General features: G+C 52.1%; 1 long non-coding RNA gene across 1 annotated transcript; it reads right to left on the bottom strand.

The window, feature by feature from the left end:
- Window position 1: 1 nt before the first annotated feature.
- Window positions 2-17,772, bottom strand: LOC308064295. The gene is made up of 3 exons (XR_013928330.1): window positions 8,939-17,772; window positions 6,716-6,852; window positions 2-2,217 (listed from the first exon to the last, which is right to left on the bottom strand). It is a non-coding gene; the product is annotated as an uncharacterized lncRNA (long non-coding RNA).
- Window positions 17,773-17,976: the final 204 nt, after the last annotated feature.

Raw genomic sequence — 17,976 nt, 5'->3', positions numbered from 1 at the left:
CCACTGAGGAAGAAAAATGATATTGTCAGGTGTGTGACAAATGCCATACAGACATTCCAGCCACCAGCCGCTGCCAGCGCTGGTATGCGCAGAGGGGAGCACGCCCTGACCCACATCCTGGAAGGGTGTCTTGAAATCAAGATGCTCAGGCACAGGGCTGAATGAAATAATTGGAACCATTTCCACCCCGCAGCCGGTGTTTCGTGTTTCAAGACAAGCTGCTTTGAAGCAGATGCAAGTTTTATCCACCTGGGTCACAATAGCTGGGAACTGTTTCACTCCAACAGTTATTTTACCATCATGGCAGTTTCCCACTGATAAGAGGAATATACACATATTCCCTGTATCACCAAAAACCTTTAAAGACAGGTCTGTCTTTAGAGCCCTCATTTGTGATTTCCCAGAGAAGAAAAAGGGAAAAAGAATTGCTTTCCAAGGATCTGCCATGCCCATCCCTCCCCACGCACACTCCCTGCAGCACTATGGTGTGTTCCACTGGCATCAGTGCACCCCAGGCACCAGTCCACACACAATAGTGGGACCAGTTGCAATGGGACCACAGCTCCACTATCACTACCCCGTGCACTAGAAAGCTGTGTAAGCATTTACAAGGTGCTGAGCTAGCATGAGCAGACTTTGTGCTGGAATTAACACTGTGCTGACAAAAGGAAGTTTTGTTGTTTCATTTTTTTTTTGTTTGTTTTAAAAGATGAATTCTCCTGCTAGCAGCTGAAATAAGACACTCCAAGGACAGACAGCTTGAGTTCCAGCACAGAAAGTGGAAGCCAATTGCTTTCTCCCCACAGGTACCTACTGCTGCGGAGGCCCTGCCCTTAAAATAAACTCATTTTGCACCATGCAGGAACTGAGACAAGTTCATTTGTGGGCGGCTCACCAGCTTCATGGCACATGCTGTCATCAGCGGGAAACTCCAGAAAGCAAAGTACCAAAAAGCCACTTTTCCTCACCAAGGAAAGCTCTAATGTCACCTAGGACAGAGCTGTTTCTCTCTTATCTGGACATCAGCACAAATAGGTGAACAAAACTAGTGCCAGGATAGTGGCTACATTTGCTTCCAGCCAAGTGACCCAAAATAAAAGAGCCTGTGAAAAGCAGAAGGGCTTGACACCCGGGCTAAGGTAGCATGCTGCGTGCCCTCACCTGCACCAAACCGCAAGACAGGCGCCCCCGCCGACCCGACCACCTCCCTGGCCAGGCAAGAGCTCAGCAGCAACAGATGAGACCACCAAAGCCTTTTTGCCCCCATCAGCAACGTCTGGTTTAAACCCAAAACGCATCCTTGCATGCTCAGAGCTCCCATTTAACCCTCACAGCCTCTTGCTTTAACCACAGCCTTTCCTAACGTGCCAGGCAAGCTGTGCCCAAGGGGCAGCGACCTCACTGGAAATAATTTTCAGGCCAAGTTCAGCAAATGTTGACAACCAAATGTATTAATCTCCTAACAAAGCTCAAGCATCCTAATCCTGCAGCAGGTTAATCCGGGTGCCTTCAGTACCAGGGATTAGCCCTCCCGCGCTGCTGGAGGGGATGGGGCTCGACCGGAGGCACTAGGATGGGCACACGGTGGAGAGGGTCTGTGTCTGCAGTCCCCTCTGTGTATTTTAAGGAGAATTGTCTGCTTTTTGTTGCTGGAGAACAGAACAGATTCACCCTTTGGCAGCAAGGAAATTTCCCTAGGTTTAAGGGAGCAAGAAGGTTCATAGGGATCCACTACCCACTTACTTTCAACCACATTAAGGCAGCTGTCATGCTAAAAAAAATCATTGACTGTTCTGCAAACCTTTTTGCCAAGTTCTATGTTAAGGACATTGTTGTAAGCATTTAAGTAACCCAGAACTAACCCCTGCCCCACTCTTGTGAGAGAAAGAAGCGGGGGACACACCGAACCCAACAATGCGCTTCTAAGCTCACTTTCATGAGACAAGCAGAAAGTATTCTCCCCAGATGTTCTCACTTACTGGTTATGCCTTGGTACGTTTCTCTTCTGCACAGGCTGGCCGGGAGCCAGCAGTGTCCACAGCACTGCAGCAGCAGCGCGGCAGCGCTTGCGGGAGCTGCCGGGTACAAGACCCCAGACACTCACCTGCACAGCCCCCCCTTCAGAGAGGAGGGCAACAGCGGAGCTCAGCAGGGGTGAATGAGGACACAATTATATGGCCAATATCTTCCTTCTGTAAACTTTATTTTCTTCAGTCACTGTAGCAGTAACACACAACCCGTAACATCCATTCAGTACTCTGCTTGGCCAGCATCACTTTTGTATCATTATGGATGTCAAAATATCACCCTCCTGCCTAGCTTTTCTCTGCACTCTGTCACCCGCAAAGCATCAACACCCCCCCACCCCCACCCCCCCATCTCCACAAGAGCAAAAGGCACCCAGGAAAGCAGCCCCTTGCGCTAGAAGCAGACCTCTGCAAGCCCTCAGTGGCTAGAGATAGCCATTTTGCAGAGCCCATGTGGCCACCCAGCACAGTCAGGGACAGAGACAGGTAGGAAGGGAGAAAAGGCACCTGGATTGCAGTCAGAGCACAAGTTTTCCAGACTTGGGTAAGAGCAGAGAGCTGCCTTCGTTTTATAGCTGCAGCATCCAGGTCAGCAAGAACCTCTCACGCAGAAAGCCTGCTTCGAAACCTGGGTGGCCTGATTTTCTTTATAGCATTTTTTGTGGCGCTTTATATGCTTAAATGCAGCAGTGTCACCTATAATTGCCAGCATTCGATGCAGCTGTCAAGTGGGCAACATGGATCTTGAGCTGAGCACTTAGAAAATGAGAAACATGGCAAATATTTTGATTGCAGTAGCTTTCCTACAGGAGGGCAGCACAAAGCTTTAACAGACAACTTCAATTTGCAGCAGTGGAGTGCCTGACTTCAGCATGAATACTCCTTTAACATAGCAATTTTGCAATCTAATTATCTAGGGTTTTTTTTTAAAGGCAACTAAAGTATATATAAAATGCCAGCACATGGATATATATCACCTCCTACATGAATCATTAGCAGAGATGGAACATTTAGTTCCATCACTGTGGGAAATTAGTGGAAGAAAGCTCACTGCAAGACCTTACAGACAGGGAAGGTGATTTTTAATAAAAATAATCCAATAAGTTGGTTCTACCCACTCCTACTCTCCCATCAACACTTCCATGCAGAGCTGTATGCATCCATCTGGCCAGGATCATCTGTGTGCAGCAGGAAGCCCATGGGATAACACCATCACAGCCTCACTGTGCATCCTGGACTCCTCTGGTTTTGGTGGCACCTTCTATACCCTTTAGCAGTGGATACCATGACCTTGTACTGTCCTGCCTCACCCCTTGAGAGTTTCAGGCAAAATTGAGCCTTTGGTTATCTTTAGCTGGTTATTGTAGAGTACTATTGGTCATCAACTTGTCACCTTATCCAAGGCTTCTGTTAGTTCTTTGTCCTCTAGTTTTTTGTGGGAAGTGCATGAGCTGGCTTTGCGGCCGTTGCAAGCCGCTCCTTGAACCCTTTGTGTTTGTCTGGGGTGCTCAGCCATGCATTTCCATCCACACTAATATTCGTGCTCCTGTTAAAAGCCTCCACATCAGACAAGTCTTAACCATGTGCAATCCTAGCACAGCCAACACGAGCTGAAAGCTGGTAACTTTCTGTGGGCCAGAGCAGGGAACAACCTTGGCAACATATTACACAGGTTTTGGCTGGCCATATGGAAATGCAATTATTGAAAAATTGTGTATATTGTGGCACATTTTAGACAGCAGTCCCTCTAACTGGTTCTTCTGTGTATGTTACCATACAAACTTCACTCACCCACTTTTCCACATCCTGCATCCTTGCTTGTGCATCCACTTACCTGTCCTAATTCTCCTTATTCAACACAATTGCCCCATCCCCTTCCTCTTAAGGAAAAGACCATTTCTCCAGGCTGTTTCTGCCAGCCTCTATCCTTTCCTACGTAAGGATTTTCAAACCTATAACTCAGAATTATTTCACTACTTTTCAAAGGCAAAAAACCCACAGCCTTTGCTGCATGTCGATCCTCCAGCTGAATTTCCAGACTGCCTTTCAGAACCTGGAAGCGTTACACATAGCAAACACTACTGCAGTCAGAAATTTAAGACAAAACATCAGTTTTCTCCTAAGATTAGTCAAAACCAGCAAGACCCTTTCTGCTATAACTTCTCAGAAACAAGCTAAGCCTGAGGCAAGTGAAGCACAATGGAAAGTGGCAGCAACAAGGGAAAACTGCAGCCAAAGAAGAAATTTTGGTTAAGTCAGAAGTGAAGCAAGGCAGCTCTAGCAGGAAGCATAAGAAAGCCGTAACTGAAAACAGCATTGCCATTTTTGCCTACAGTAAATGCGTTTATTGTTGGAGACATGTGTGCACACGCACATATCTAGATCCTCACAGAGCACTTTGAAGCCTCTCCAAGGTCATGCAGTAGACTGCTTTTCTCATTCAAGCTGGAGACCAAATGTGCCCATGGAAAGCCAGCTGAAGACAAGGGCCTTACACCTCAAGAAGGTGAGATGCAGCTTCTCGTGGCAGCTTTTTTCAACCTACAAGAGTTCCCAGGCCCTGCCACGCAGTGCCCAAGACCTCCTGCTCCTGCAGATGTAGATGAGGATCTGCCCCAGCACATCTGGTGATTTGGGGTAGCCTCTGGTTTGGACCTGGGATGCTTGAGGTGCCTTAGAAGAAAGCTTGTTTTTTGGAGGGACTGGAATTCCTCCCTGGGGTAACATCAGGAGGTGTCTAAAGAACAGGCGTTCAGAAGGGTCAGCAGTAAAATCAACCACCCCTTTTTGAAACCCACTGGCAGCAAATTGACAAGGGCTGATTGATGATGAGATTGTCAGGAAAAGCCTCTGAATATCCCAGCCCTGCGCTCCTTGGAGAGGCACCGTCAGCTCTGCAACATCAGCCTCTCACCATATTTTCCACTGAACACCAAACACCTACATTGCCTTAGTCCAAACACTCTTCAGGGTTATTGCGGTGTTACTTTTTGCAACTCAACCTTCAAAGCAGGGCCTGCTCGTCCTCCTTTTCTTCCTTCCTACTAATTAAGTTTTAGGGAAAGCTATGGTGTTAACAGTTTTAATCTGGTTATTCTGTCGAGGCTTGCCAACAGTCAGAATCCACAAGCCTTGGTAGAGCCATCACTGCAGGCTTGCTCTCGTGCCTGAGCACTGCAGCTTCCAGGCATCCCAACGTGCCACCAGCACAGGGCTTCGGGACTCTCGGTCTAAGGCACCTTGCTGGCATGTAGCGGGGGCCAGGCATCATATGGGGGGCTGGCTGTCAGTCTCCACACCTCTCACCAGCATTAGGGGCTCGGACTGTCACACAAGTTGAAGCATAACATCACTTATTTTGTTTTAAAGTCTGTGGAAGTGACAGTCAGGTCACATAGATCTACACAGTATCATTCTCACCAAGTGTGCATATATATAAATATATATTTAAAGACACAGAAAGGCTATAACTGCAGCCAGATTATTTATAAACTGTATAATCTGCCACTCTACCACATGGCCCCGCAAAGCTCCTGTGTATAAACAACAGCAGATGTAAGACCCACTTTGAACAACTGTCTGTGAGCAACTGGGAGTTGAGGAGAAACAGGGCTAGTACTAGTTGCAAAGACTTGCTCTGACCACAGATACTTTCTCAGAGACCTCACCAACAACGTGAGAAGCAGAACGCATGAATTCCACCTCTAAAATTAGGAAATGCACCCTGAAAAGAGCAAACCCCGACAGCAAGGGTTGGGTTTTTTCTGCTGTGTAAAATAGCCCACATGTGACGTGCAAGACAGTTTTCCTTAACACAACAGTGAGCCACAACAGCTCCAGTGTTTTCCTTCCTAACAGATCCATCCTTCACAAGTGCAGTTCAAACCTGCCTGTTACCGTAATAAAATATAGTACTAACAACTAGATCCATCCTTCGTGATGACAAAAGGACTGTCTGTCATGGCTGGATCACATTGTATCAGTGTGGGCTGTAAATCTCCTCCGATTTTACTCCCCATAAACAGGGCACTTGCCCAACCAGAGAAAACTATTGGGGCAGAGATGTGCTCCCCAGGCAGGTAAGTGTTTTCAAGGAACACATCCCTCACTCAGCAGGATTCACACAAGAAGAGCCCTGGGTGATAGGGCACAGCAGTGAAACCTTCTTTTGCAATACACCCCCTACAACAGTGAGCAGAAGTGTTTCAAGGAAGAGGCATCACAATCACTTCATAAAACTCATCAACATTAAAAGCCATTATGCCATGGGCTCGTTCCCTACACACACCACACTGAGCATGCTCTGCTTCCAAAGGCGGATCCACCTGCCAGGTGTTTAATACGTCAACCCCTACACTCAACAGAAAAGGAAATCAGTATTTAAAACCAATCAACCCCCCTCAAAGTCCACACCAGCTCCCCTACTTCTATCATCCTGACCATCAGCACGAGGCTACCCAGAGATGCAGTGGGATCTCTGCAGGTCCTAGTGGTTTACTCAGACCTCTGGGTGCACAGCACCAGGCCAGCCCTGCTACACTCCTGCCCTTCCAACCCTCAACAAGAGTCAGACTTGGGCCCCAAAGTTCGTGGTGTCTTAAAATAAAAGTGCTTGGAAAATAGCTCTGACCATGGCAGCAGGACGAGTGCTACGGCGTCCCAGCTCCACCGCCCGGGCGGCTGCACGCCTTGGAGAAGGCTAGGGCTTGTTGCTCAAAACTGCTCCTTCCCAGCAAGATTTCATCATCAGTCAGTCAGCAGTTTGCAGAGATGCTTCAGTGAAGCGATTTCCTCCGCAGCACTTCAGAAAAGCCGTGAGACCATCCTGAGAACAGAAAAAGAATATACATATTTTTAAAAAAATAAAATCAGTGGGCTTGAGCCTTCACAAGCAAAAACCAGCTTGTAAGCAGAAACCTGCAGACAGCAAGGAGGCGAGCAGGCTCAGGAGCCCTGTGGCTGGCAAGCAGGGGCTCCTGACAAGCCTCGATCAGAGGGTGGCTCAGTAGGCTGCACCATCTTCTTATGAGCAGATAAATCAGTTTATGGTCATAAATGCAGACCTGTTCCCCTGAGGAAAATGTTAGATGAGGTCGCTTCTGAGACAAATATAAGCAGGGGAAAATATACATCCATATAACAAGAACTTCTGTTGAAAAACCCTGGAGGAGATAGCTACCGAGGGACAAGAAATGGAAGAGTAACAAGAGCACTTGCCTTTCTCAGGGAGCAGCACTGCCCCCAAAGGGGGGCATGGAGACCCCAGCAGGCACACAGAGCAGAGCTGGGTGCCAGCAGCAGCTCCTCACAGCAGCCCCAGGCACAACAAAAGGGTGCTCCAAGGCCAGGGCTGCAGGCAACCTAAGGACCACCCCAAAAGGACCAACCCAACCCACCTGCAAGGCAGCCCAAGGCTGAGCTGCAATGGAGCTGCTGGGCAGGGGTGTGGGTGTGGGTCCCAGCTGAGGCTGCTCAGGGCCGTTAGGACCTATGGGTGCCCTGGGGTTTTTTTCAGGTTTGTGCTGTGGAGCCCCACAGCTGCAGGGGTCTTGGTCTGTTTGTCTGGCTGTTGTGACAGTCACGACTGTCAGGAGTTACAAGCATCGGTGCCAGGGTTTGCACCGGGGGTGCCTGAAGGTGGACAGATAGAAGCTGCACCTCCTCTTCCTTTCTGATTTAAAATGCTGCAGCCAAGAATGAAAGAGATGTGGTGGGTTTTTTTTCCTCAGTGCCACGTAAAACTTGGTGAAAAAAGAAAAATTATGGACTTAAATGTTCTGTGCCTTGAAAGGCTGTCTGAACTGTGGCTTGAGGGGTACAGAATGGCCCTGCATGCAGAGCTGAGGCAGTGATGACCTCCAGTTTGTTCCTTGCTAGTACCTGTAGACTTTTTTTTCCTTTCCCCCTCCTTTCCTCCCTCTTCCCCCCACTTTTCCCCTCCTTCCCACCCACCTTTCCCCCCCTTTTCCTTTTTTTCTTTTTCTTTTTTTTTCTCTTTTTCTTTTCTTTTTTTCCCTATTATCTCTCTTTTCTCCTCTTCTTTTCTTTTTTTCCTATTCTCTTTATTTTCTCTTTATTTTTTTCTTTTGTTTTACCCTTGTTTCTTCCCCCCATCTCCATTCAAGGCACTCCCTTGGCACCAGCATCCCCTTCCCTGGTCCCCTGCAACAGTCCCTCCCTTCCCTAATACAGCTTGCCCCAGGGCAGCTCTCCTCTCCCAGGAAAATGAGCAGGACATCCACGGCAGTCTGGGAAGGTCGGGTTTGTCACTGCTTCCCGGCCTGGGCCAACACCCCCCACAGCGGCACACGGGCGGTGCCAGTAGGTGCTGTCTGAGCTCAGCTGCTGGACTGAGCGGTGCTGGGGGGATTGTGCTGGCCCAGGGCTGCCTTCCAGCGATGGGTACCTGGGCACGGGGGCTGCAGCAGCACCCCCATCGCAGCACCCCCATACAGCACTCCCATCGCAGCACCTCCATTGCAGCACCCCCATTGCATCTCCATCACAGCACCCCCCATCACAGCACTCCATCGCAGCACCCCAATTGCAGCGCCTCCATTGCACCCCCATCGCAGCACCCCCATTGCAGCACCCCCATCACAGCGCTTCCATCGCAGCACCCCCATTGCATCTCTATCATAGTGCCCCCATCGCAGCACCCCCATTGCAGCACCCCATCACAGCACCCCCATCGCAACACCCTCACCGCAGCACTCCCATTGCATCTCCATCACAGCACCCCCATCGCTCCTCCATTGCACCCCAATTGCAGCACCCCCACCGCAGCACCCCCACTGCAGCACCCCCACCGCAGCACCCCCATCACAGCACCCCCACCGCAGCATCTCCATCGGAGCACCCCCACTGCAGCACCCTCACCACAGCACCCCCATGCATCTCCATCACAGTACCCGCATCGCAGCACCCCCACCGCAGCACCTCCATTGCATCTCCATCGCAGCACCTCCAGGTGATGGCTGCTGCCTTCCTCCAGGCTTCAGGCTGATTTTCACTTTCACTTTCACTAAATAAGCAGCTTTACTGCAGGTTGCTCCTGAAGCTCTTCTGTGACTTCTCCCCTGAGGAAGGCAGCTGGGCAATGGATCAGGCTCCCACCAGCACAAGGAGCCAGTCTCTGCAAGTGCTCGAGTCAAAAATCAGCACTGGGGTATCAAAGCGCTGCCTGAGCTGAAAGCCATGGATATAAGAGAAGGGAGAATCTTAAAGAGAAGATGCACATGTATGTATGTAGCATCCAAAAATGTCCATGACCACTTCAACTCAGCCTCATTAATACAGCAAGTTTTCCAAGGTACATTTAAACCAGGAGCAGGAGAAACGTCTGCCACATGCGTTTCTGTCCTGGAGAACATGTACTGGTGGCGTAACCAGCTGCTGGCCTCAGAGGCACAACTGATCATCTCTGCCTTTGCAGTCTGGCCTGGAGCAGGAGGAGGGACAAAGACGGAGAACCTGTGAAAGCTTGCCTTACTGCTTTGGCTGGTGACATGGGCAGCAGGGAGCACCTGATGCTGCAGGAAAGCGTTGTTTCACCTCTCCATCAGCATCGCCGGCACCAGCTTCTATGGCTCTTACCATCACTATCCATCAGCCTGCCGCAACAAGTAGCCTATGCTCAATGCTCAGCCTGGCCAAGCCCGCACTTCTGTGGTGCCAGCAGCCCTCCCTCGCCAAGGTTGCAGAGGGACCCCCCTCCCAGCCATGTGCATGTGTGCCCCCCAGCCCCTCGCGACAGGCACTGGGGGGCTGGCAGCTGTGAGGGAAGGGTTTCATCAGGTCCAGGTGAGGGAAGCCATGGCGAGAGCCAAGCAAAGACTTCGGCTGTGCAGACACAGCAATACTGGACCTGGGCAAGGGAATCCAATGGTCAGGGCGGTCCCCGGCATGTTCCTGGCTTGTGCAAACGAACGTTTGTCCTGCAGGTTTCTGGGCATCGCTTGGGAATTAGCACAAGCCAGGAAGAGCTCCCAGGAGACCATGCAGAGTCAGCCATCACCTGTTGACAGCTGAGAGGGTGGAATGGTATGGACACAAGGTCTCCTCCACCAGCTGACCCCAGCACCAGAGAAAAGCCCTGGGTGTGATTAAGAACAGATGCGGCCTCAGAAATCTTCCTTTCTAACCTGTCTCAGCTCCAGCCCCCCTCTGCCTTTTTTCTTGCTTGCCACAGCCAGCCAGTTCCCTTCTTTTCCACCATTTAGTGATTCCCTGCACAGCAGCACTTGCCTGTTTTCTGCCTTCTTGTTGTTGTGTTGCTGCTAGTCCCTTTGCCCCATGCCAAGGTGCTCCTGCAGGAGCCTTTGGGGCGGAGGCTGCATCCCTCCCCCAGCACAGTGCCTGTCTGCAGACCCATCCTTGCTCACCCTGAAGCTTTAGTGGGATGAAAACGGAAACCACATCGTCCTGTAGCAACCTGAGCGAATGCTAAATAGGTCCTCTTCTTGTGGCTGGAAGCAAAACCTACAATTTCTATTTACATGTTTCTAGAGTCACCCCTTGCCATGGGTTGCACCTACTGCTGCTCTCAGCAAAAGCGGGTATTGCCCAGGGTGTGAGCAGCAAGTTCCCTGCTGGCGGTACTAGAGTGTGTTATTTCAGCCTGGAGTAGAAATACCTTCCTGTTTTGAAAGCCTCCCTGATGCAATGTAGTAAGTCATCAGTAAATGCTAGGGCAAAAAAAAAAAAAAAAAAAAAAATCTCATTCGCACCATTTTAACTTGATTTGCTTCCTGGGGTTAGCTAAACGCCTGCAGGCATGCAGCGCTGTGCTCTGGGAGCCGCAGGCAGAGGAGTCTGTTCTATTGCACAAGCTCAAGGTTACGTTCTGACCTAAACCAGGAAAGGGATGTCACTTGTGTAGCCATGATTTCTCCTCATTTGCTAAGACAGCTTCTACCGCAGCTGTAGGAAAAGAAGGGAAGTCAGATGGGTGGTGCAACCTCCAGAGAGCCCATGGAGATGTTGCGAGCACCTTGACCTCCAGAGCTGTTGTGATAGCTGGTGGGGCGTAAGGAGGACACCACTCAGCATAGCTCTGCACCCAGGTGTGTAGCTGTGAAGGTAATAGAGTCTGAGTATACCCATCCCGGGGTCAGTGAGAGGGATAGAGGAGAGATCCCTCCCTCCACTTTGGCACCACCTGTTCAGAACAGAACATTTCAAGGCTATCCCTCTCGATCAGCAGCCTTTTGGGAGAACAACGGCTAAACACTGCCTTTGAGGAGTCCGTGCCTGGCTTATCTCATCTCTGCATACCTCAATACAGCCTCTTCCTCCAGTTGCATGGCTCGGTTTTCAGAAGCAGGCGTTCACCCAGTGTGGGTCTCCGTGACAGCATGGGTCTGCGTGGCTGCAGGTCCCGGCTGAGGCTTCATGGGTGGTGACGGGCAGGCTGGCACAAGGGTGACACAGGTTGGAAAGCCAGAAGCCCCAGTGGATGGTGCAGGGTGCATATTGCCATGACTCCGTCCTAGACCACTGACTTTCCTGACTGGAGAAAGCTGGGAGTCCCAGGTTAGCCCAGCGGGGGTGGCAGGGAGGCAGGGAGCGGATGGGTGGGCGATGCCCCAGCAGGAACCCTTTCCTGTAAGCAAACTTTTGGATTATTACAAGGACAAGGCTCTGAGGAGCAGACTGGCCTCCCACACATGCATTGTGCAGGTTCCTGATGCCGGTCTGGCTTCACCAAATGCCAGACCATAGGCAACGGTGTCCCCCAGAGCCATGTCGGCCGGCCACAGGGCTGTCCGGGTGGCCACTGGGCCACCCTCGGCTTTGCCCTGTTGGGACTTTTTGTCTTGTTTATCCCACTGCAGTTGCTACCACATAGACATGGCACTGGAATCCACTGGCTGGGGCATAAACGGGAGTCAGGAAAACTGGTTTCTCTTCCCATCTCTGCCACTGATTTGCTGTATATCCATAAGTAGTTAATTAAGCCTCGGCTTTCCCCACTTTAGAACTGTGCTAATTACGTTTATCGCTCTTTGTGAAGAGCAAGGGCTTGCAGACATTTGGATAAAAATCCTCAAAGAGCCAAGTGCTGTTAGAGATAGTTAAAATAATCTTGGCCCTCCCTGAATTTATGAAAGTTGTCCTGTTCCAGTGACTCTGTTTCATAGACAAAACAGAAAAAACAGGAGCATAATTACAGAGTGACTCCACATTCTGCTGTGGGCTCTGCCATGACACTATTTGGCTAATGCCAGCTCACCAGCAGCCTGCTAGCCACCTGGCCCAGGTCCCCAGGCAGCCATCGGTGTCGCAATGGTATGACCATCACTGTGAAGCAATGAGGGTTTTTTGCCATGCTGTGCTGGTGATTAAAAAGCACTGTAATAGCTTTTAACTTCTGAAATAACAGTGCAAATTACCGGGCTACAGGGATCCTGGCAGCGCACAGACGATGGGTTTCAGAACAAGGGGAAAAAAATAAGCTATTTGAGTGTAGCTGTGAGCTCTACAAAGGAAATCATTTCAGTGTTACTGACATTTAGAGTGATAAGCCACTCCAAGGGCCATCAGAGACTTCACAGACAGGGCCAGCGGGCAAACCCCTTGTCTCATACACTGTGAGGTCCCTGCTTCATTTGCTACATAAGTCCCACTCCTCAAGGCTTACAGAGTCTCAGGGGCGCAACTCACTGCTTCCCAGCTAATGGATATTAACATGTGAGCAAGCTGTAATCTCCGTATCAACAATATTTAATAAATTAAACAACGCTGGGGAACAATCCTGGGCCTGGGGAGCAGCTCTGTGCTGTTTAATTCCTTAGGAAAATGCCTGGTTTGAGCCAGCCATCCCCCAGATGGAGCCCGAACAGCCGCAGCAGTCAGCAGAGAGCACAGACCCTCCTTGAAGTGTGTTTTGTGTGTCTGCTCTGCTCTGGGAGCTCAGGGGGTTCATGATATGGGCAAAAACCTATAGGAAGGGTCTCACAAATCACATCTCTGTCATGCTTTTGGATGTAAAGAAAGGAGCTGCGTAGCAGAAGGGGTTAATCACACAGGTCAGATATGCTGCTCTAGAACTTAAAAGCTCCAGAAGAAGAGGGAAGTATCTGCATTTGCAAATGTGTGTGAGTCTGTGTGGGTGTGAGTGTAAACATGCACATACAGGGAGAAAAACCTCCAAGAAAATCACAGAATATCCATCACCAGATTACAAGGAAAAGAGATGCCAAGATCTTTGAATTAATTATTCTCAGTGAATCATTCCTACAGTTAAAAGCCATACCAGCATTTCCAGAAAAACTCTTAGTTCAGTGTATGTAAACAAATGTAAAGAAAACAAAACCAGCCAAGAAAGCCTGCAGATAAAAGGCTTGAGATAAATAAGATTAAAGCTGTTTATTGGAGACTAAGCTTCTGTGGCTTTGACATTTGTAGCTGAGTTTCTACAGACCCTCCAGCCTCGACCTGCTGGCCTCAGCCCTGCTTAAGCCCAGGGAACCTCGTACCAGGACTCCCCTGGCTGAGCAGGCTTTGACCCCCCACAGGCACACATTTAGGGGACACCAGCTGGACGTTTGGGCAGGTATTTAACCGCTTTGGGTCTGGGCTTAAATACAAGTTACAAGCAATAATCTGCATAAGTGCTTTGAACTTGGGCAGCGATCCCCAAACCACACATGCATGTGCCCACCCCCTGCCCCCTTACTTCTCCCTTAGCCTGCTTCATCCCTCGCCAAGGATGCCAGCATCTCACCTTCCCACCCCTGTTTCCTATCAGGACCTCAGTCTCCTCCACGTCCACATCATACCTGCTCCTCACATGTAGTCCATGATTTTTAAATCTTGAACCAGTAAGCTTTCCAAAATAGATGAATAGTCTAAAGAATAGCTGGGACGAAACAGGGCAGAAGCTTTACAACATGTTTATTTTACTTAACACCCCAGATTTACAGCTGATGAACTCACCGGTAGTCATCTATTGTCCTTACCCTGGTTGAATGAATAGTTTTACCTGAAAATGGGGCCAATGAATTAAAGCTGTCAACCTTAATTATCCCACAGTTTTAAGTGGTATTCAGGTGGTGATAGAAAATTCCCATCATTTCTAAGCCTTTCTTTTCCAGGGAACTATGGGGTGAGTGTGTCTACCAGAAAAGCACACTCACAGGATAGGTAAGGAGCACATCAGGGGTCCGCAGTCGCCACCAGCCCGATTCTTCCCAATAAAACCAGTTGTGGTTTTCACGCCCCATGCTATTGCATTGCTGCATCACGGCTATCGTCATCCTGCACCTGCGAGAGATCGTACCAGCCAGAACACCACGTCTTTCTCATAAAGTTTTCCCCTGACAAGGATTTATTCAGGCCCATTCCAAATGCTGAAAAAGATTAAAGATTCTTTGAAAAGATGTCACATGTCCCAATACAGCCAAAAGAGGCGAGGGGGAAAGGAAGACCTTGTGCAATATGAGAAATGGGCTGATGCATTGCACCCAAACCACCTCAGTTGGAGAAGCTGCTGCTGCAAGTGCCAGCTGCCAGTGGAGCGGCGCGCCAAAACACTTCTGAAATGTGACTGCAGTTGTAGATGAGCAATAAGAAAATATGTCACATGCCAGTGCAAACCTCTGCTAGCCAACACAACGTGATGAGGGAATGAGAACCAAAGCCTTGTGTCGTTGGCTGGAAGAGAAGCCCTTGGTCCCCTGACACACCTGCCACCTAGCTAAGTGTGAGACAGAAAGGGAAATAAGTGTGTTGCTTCTCCAGCTTACAGTGAAAAATCCTGCATTGGTGGATCTGAAGCTGTTACTCCAAAAATGAAAATCTGGCCTGGCTACATAAGGCTCCTGCCATGTCAGTCCAGCGCTGCTTCGGAGGACGCAGGACACGGCTGTGCCTCCAGCTGGGAGGCCAGGGCTTTAATTACTGCCTCTGCGGCCGACATCACTGCCAGCCTCGGACAAGTCATGACATCAGCTGGCGAAATCTCTTTCGAGTCTGTAGAATTAAGCCAGGTACGTGCGGTCCCCCACCCCTTCTCCTGCCTGCGCAGGTGCTTCGCCCCCATGGCAGAGCCACTCTCCTGCGCTGGGTGGTTGTACAGTGCTAAGCACGGAGGCAGAGGGATGGGCTGAGATCAAATACTCACTGGTGAATACTAACTGCTTGGGTCTTTATCCCTCCCTTGGTTTCACGTTTTTCCCTTGCAGGCTTTGACTGTGAGCGTCACAGACACAGGCATGGGGAATCCAGGGAAAGCCACACACCCCATTGGGCAAGGCACAGTGGCTGAGGGACCTCTATGCTAAGCAGGTGGCAACACCGCGTTGCTGCTGGTTGGAACCCCCGGCTGCTGCTGCCACACTGAACTGCCAACAGAGAAGTGAAGACCGTGCCAGCTGAGCACCGTAAGGCAGAACCAGCATAGGGCACAGTAGTGAAAAGAGCTCCGATGACCAGTTCCCCAGGGCTACAAGAACTCATCATATGTCACGATTTCAGGGAATTATTTGTCTCTCTCGTAAACCTCTGCTGGCCTTCACTAGGCCATGGCAGCACTTGAGGCTGGTCTAGGTTCTGCCAATCCTCCTGGGGTATGGTGGTTCTGGCAAGACCAGCCTTCAGACATGCCAGGCCCTGGAGAGCTGGAAAGGCTGGAGAAGAGGTAGCCTTAGTGCAAGGAGATTGGGTAAGGTCAGTTGGAAGAGGATGAGATTAGATGACACTTGAGCCCAGTGGAGATGCTCATGTCCCTAATGGGGAGCACCCTCAAGTGCTGCGGGACCTGGCAGGCGGGTTTGCGAGGCCGCTCCCAACAGGAGCCAGGCCTGAGGCCTGGAGAAAAGCAAACACACCACGGACTGATGAGCAGCGCGAGGAATGGAGACCTGGCTGAACCACCAGGCCTGGGGTACCGAAACTAGTGGGACACTGGGAAGCAATGGTGAAGCCCAAGGAAAGAGGCACCGCTGGAAGGTGGAGGGAGGTGGTCCTTGCCCCCTGCCCTGTCGTGCTGGGGCTAACCAGGGCAAGGCATGGGTGGCCATATTGTAGAGAGATCCCAGCCCCCCCCAGGCTTGACCCACTTTCCATTGGGAATGGAGTGTTGGTCAGTTGGAGCCAGCAGCCACCAGAGGCGGCAGGAGGGAGCTGTGCTGGCACGGAGTGGCGCTGGCACGAGGCAGGGTTTGGCCAAACAGCGCTGTCCTGGCACCAGCGCCCTATTTCCCATCCTCGCTATTGCCGGCTGGGCCACATCCTCTGTGCACGGCGAGGGTGCTGCTGTCCCGGGCAGGATGGGCCAGGCCAACTGCTGCAGTGGCTCCAGGTGGGCTCCCCCTGCGGCCTGGGGACACACGGGCACGGCCGGACCCCGCAGCAGTGGCCTTTCTCATGCCCGCTCTGCTCTGCTCTGCTCTGCAGGGAGGCTCTCAGCGACGACGAGGCAGTGCTGAGCACGGACGTGCGGCTGACCCAGGGCCGCAAGCGGAGTGAGAGGCGCCTTCTCCTCCTCCCGGAGGAACTGGTGGTGGCCAAGTTGCAGTAAGACCCTCAGAGCCCACCTGCTTTTCCCCCAACCCTGGCCTGGCGACCAGGACAGGGACACCCTGGCACCCACCCCGGGCCCCGGCACCTCGCTGCTGGAGGCACCAGTGCCCGTCCCAAGGGCAGGGGGGGGACAGGACTCTGCCTCTGGGGACCCCAAGGAGGCCACCTCCACCTCACTGCCCACGTCTCCCCTCCGCAGACGTGGCACCACCCTGCGCCCACAGCTCCGCGTGGCCCTGCACGAGCTGTGGGTGCTCAGCAGCCCAGAAAGGGCAGCGGGACACCAAGAAGAGGAAGGCAGCGATGAGGGCAGGACCTCCCTCATCCTCGCCTGGCCCACTGGCTCCTGCGTTGCCGACTTTGGGTGAGTCGTGGTGCCACGTCCCATGGCCGGGCAGGAGAGGTTCCCAGCTGTGCCCACGCCACCCTGTGAGTGGCTTCTGCCCCCCGTGCAGAGCCTGGCCAGGGGACAGGCAGCACGCCGGCAGGGAGGGATGGGGGCATTGCCACCTCCTGCATCCCCTGGCCACCTTTTGGTCCCCAGAAGGGAAGGGCAAAAGCATCTGTGTGGGCAGGGTGGCAGGACAGAGGGAGCCAGGGCTTGGGCAGCACCTCTGCCCCGCCCCGTGGGGCTCCATCCTGCCCCTGTGCCCTTCCCCACGGGGTAGGGGTGCGCAGGCACCCACCTCTGCCCACGGGCTGGGGGCTGCGGGGCCTGACGCTGTGTCTCCTCTCTTTCTGCAGCTCCTGGGCCCTGAAGGAGCAGTGGGTGGACACGCTGCTTGGGTAAGCCGGGGGGATGCTCCCAGCTGGCCGGGGGAACACAGCTCCCCAGCTCTCCAGACAAGGCAGAAGAGGTGGCCTGGGGCTCACCCAGCTCTTTCCCTGTGCCTTCCCGCCCCACAGGACACCAGAAGGGCACAAGAGACCTCGAGTCACCCATGTGCCGTCACTCAGACTCCTGGAGAAGGAGCTAAGCCGCCGCTGTGCCGTGAGTATCTCTCTGCTCCGGGCTCTGTCCCCGAGCAGTGGTCCTCCAGCCGAGCAGCTGAGGCATCGCCGCTCATCTTCTTCCCCTCCTTCTCTCTCGCCCAGTGGAGGACGTTCAGCGCCAGGAGCCTGGAGAGGCTGGTGGAGCGGCAGGCAAGGGTGAGGATGGCTGCCTTTCACCCGCCTCTGGCTGTGCCGGGGTGCCAGGGATGTGGAGCGAGGCAGGGGAGCTTGTGCCGGGGGGAGGGAGAGAGCATCCCACGGTGCCTCTTGGGCAGTGGAGGGGGTCGGGGAGCCACTAGGAACACTGGCATGGCCTCGCCGGTGGCACTGGTGCTAAGCGCTGCCGCCTTCTTGCAGACTGATGCCAAGCAAGGGCCTCCCGCGGCCAAATCGAGCAACGGAGAGGGACTTTGCCGCTCACCAGGTGAGT

Source organism: Falco punctatus (assembly GCF_963210335.1).
Source record: "Falco punctatus genome assembly, chromosome: 5".
Taxonomy (NCBI): Eukaryota; Metazoa; Chordata; class Aves; order Falconiformes; family Falconidae; genus Falco; species Falco punctatus.
This window is presented reverse-complemented; position numbering and strand designations above follow the sequence as displayed.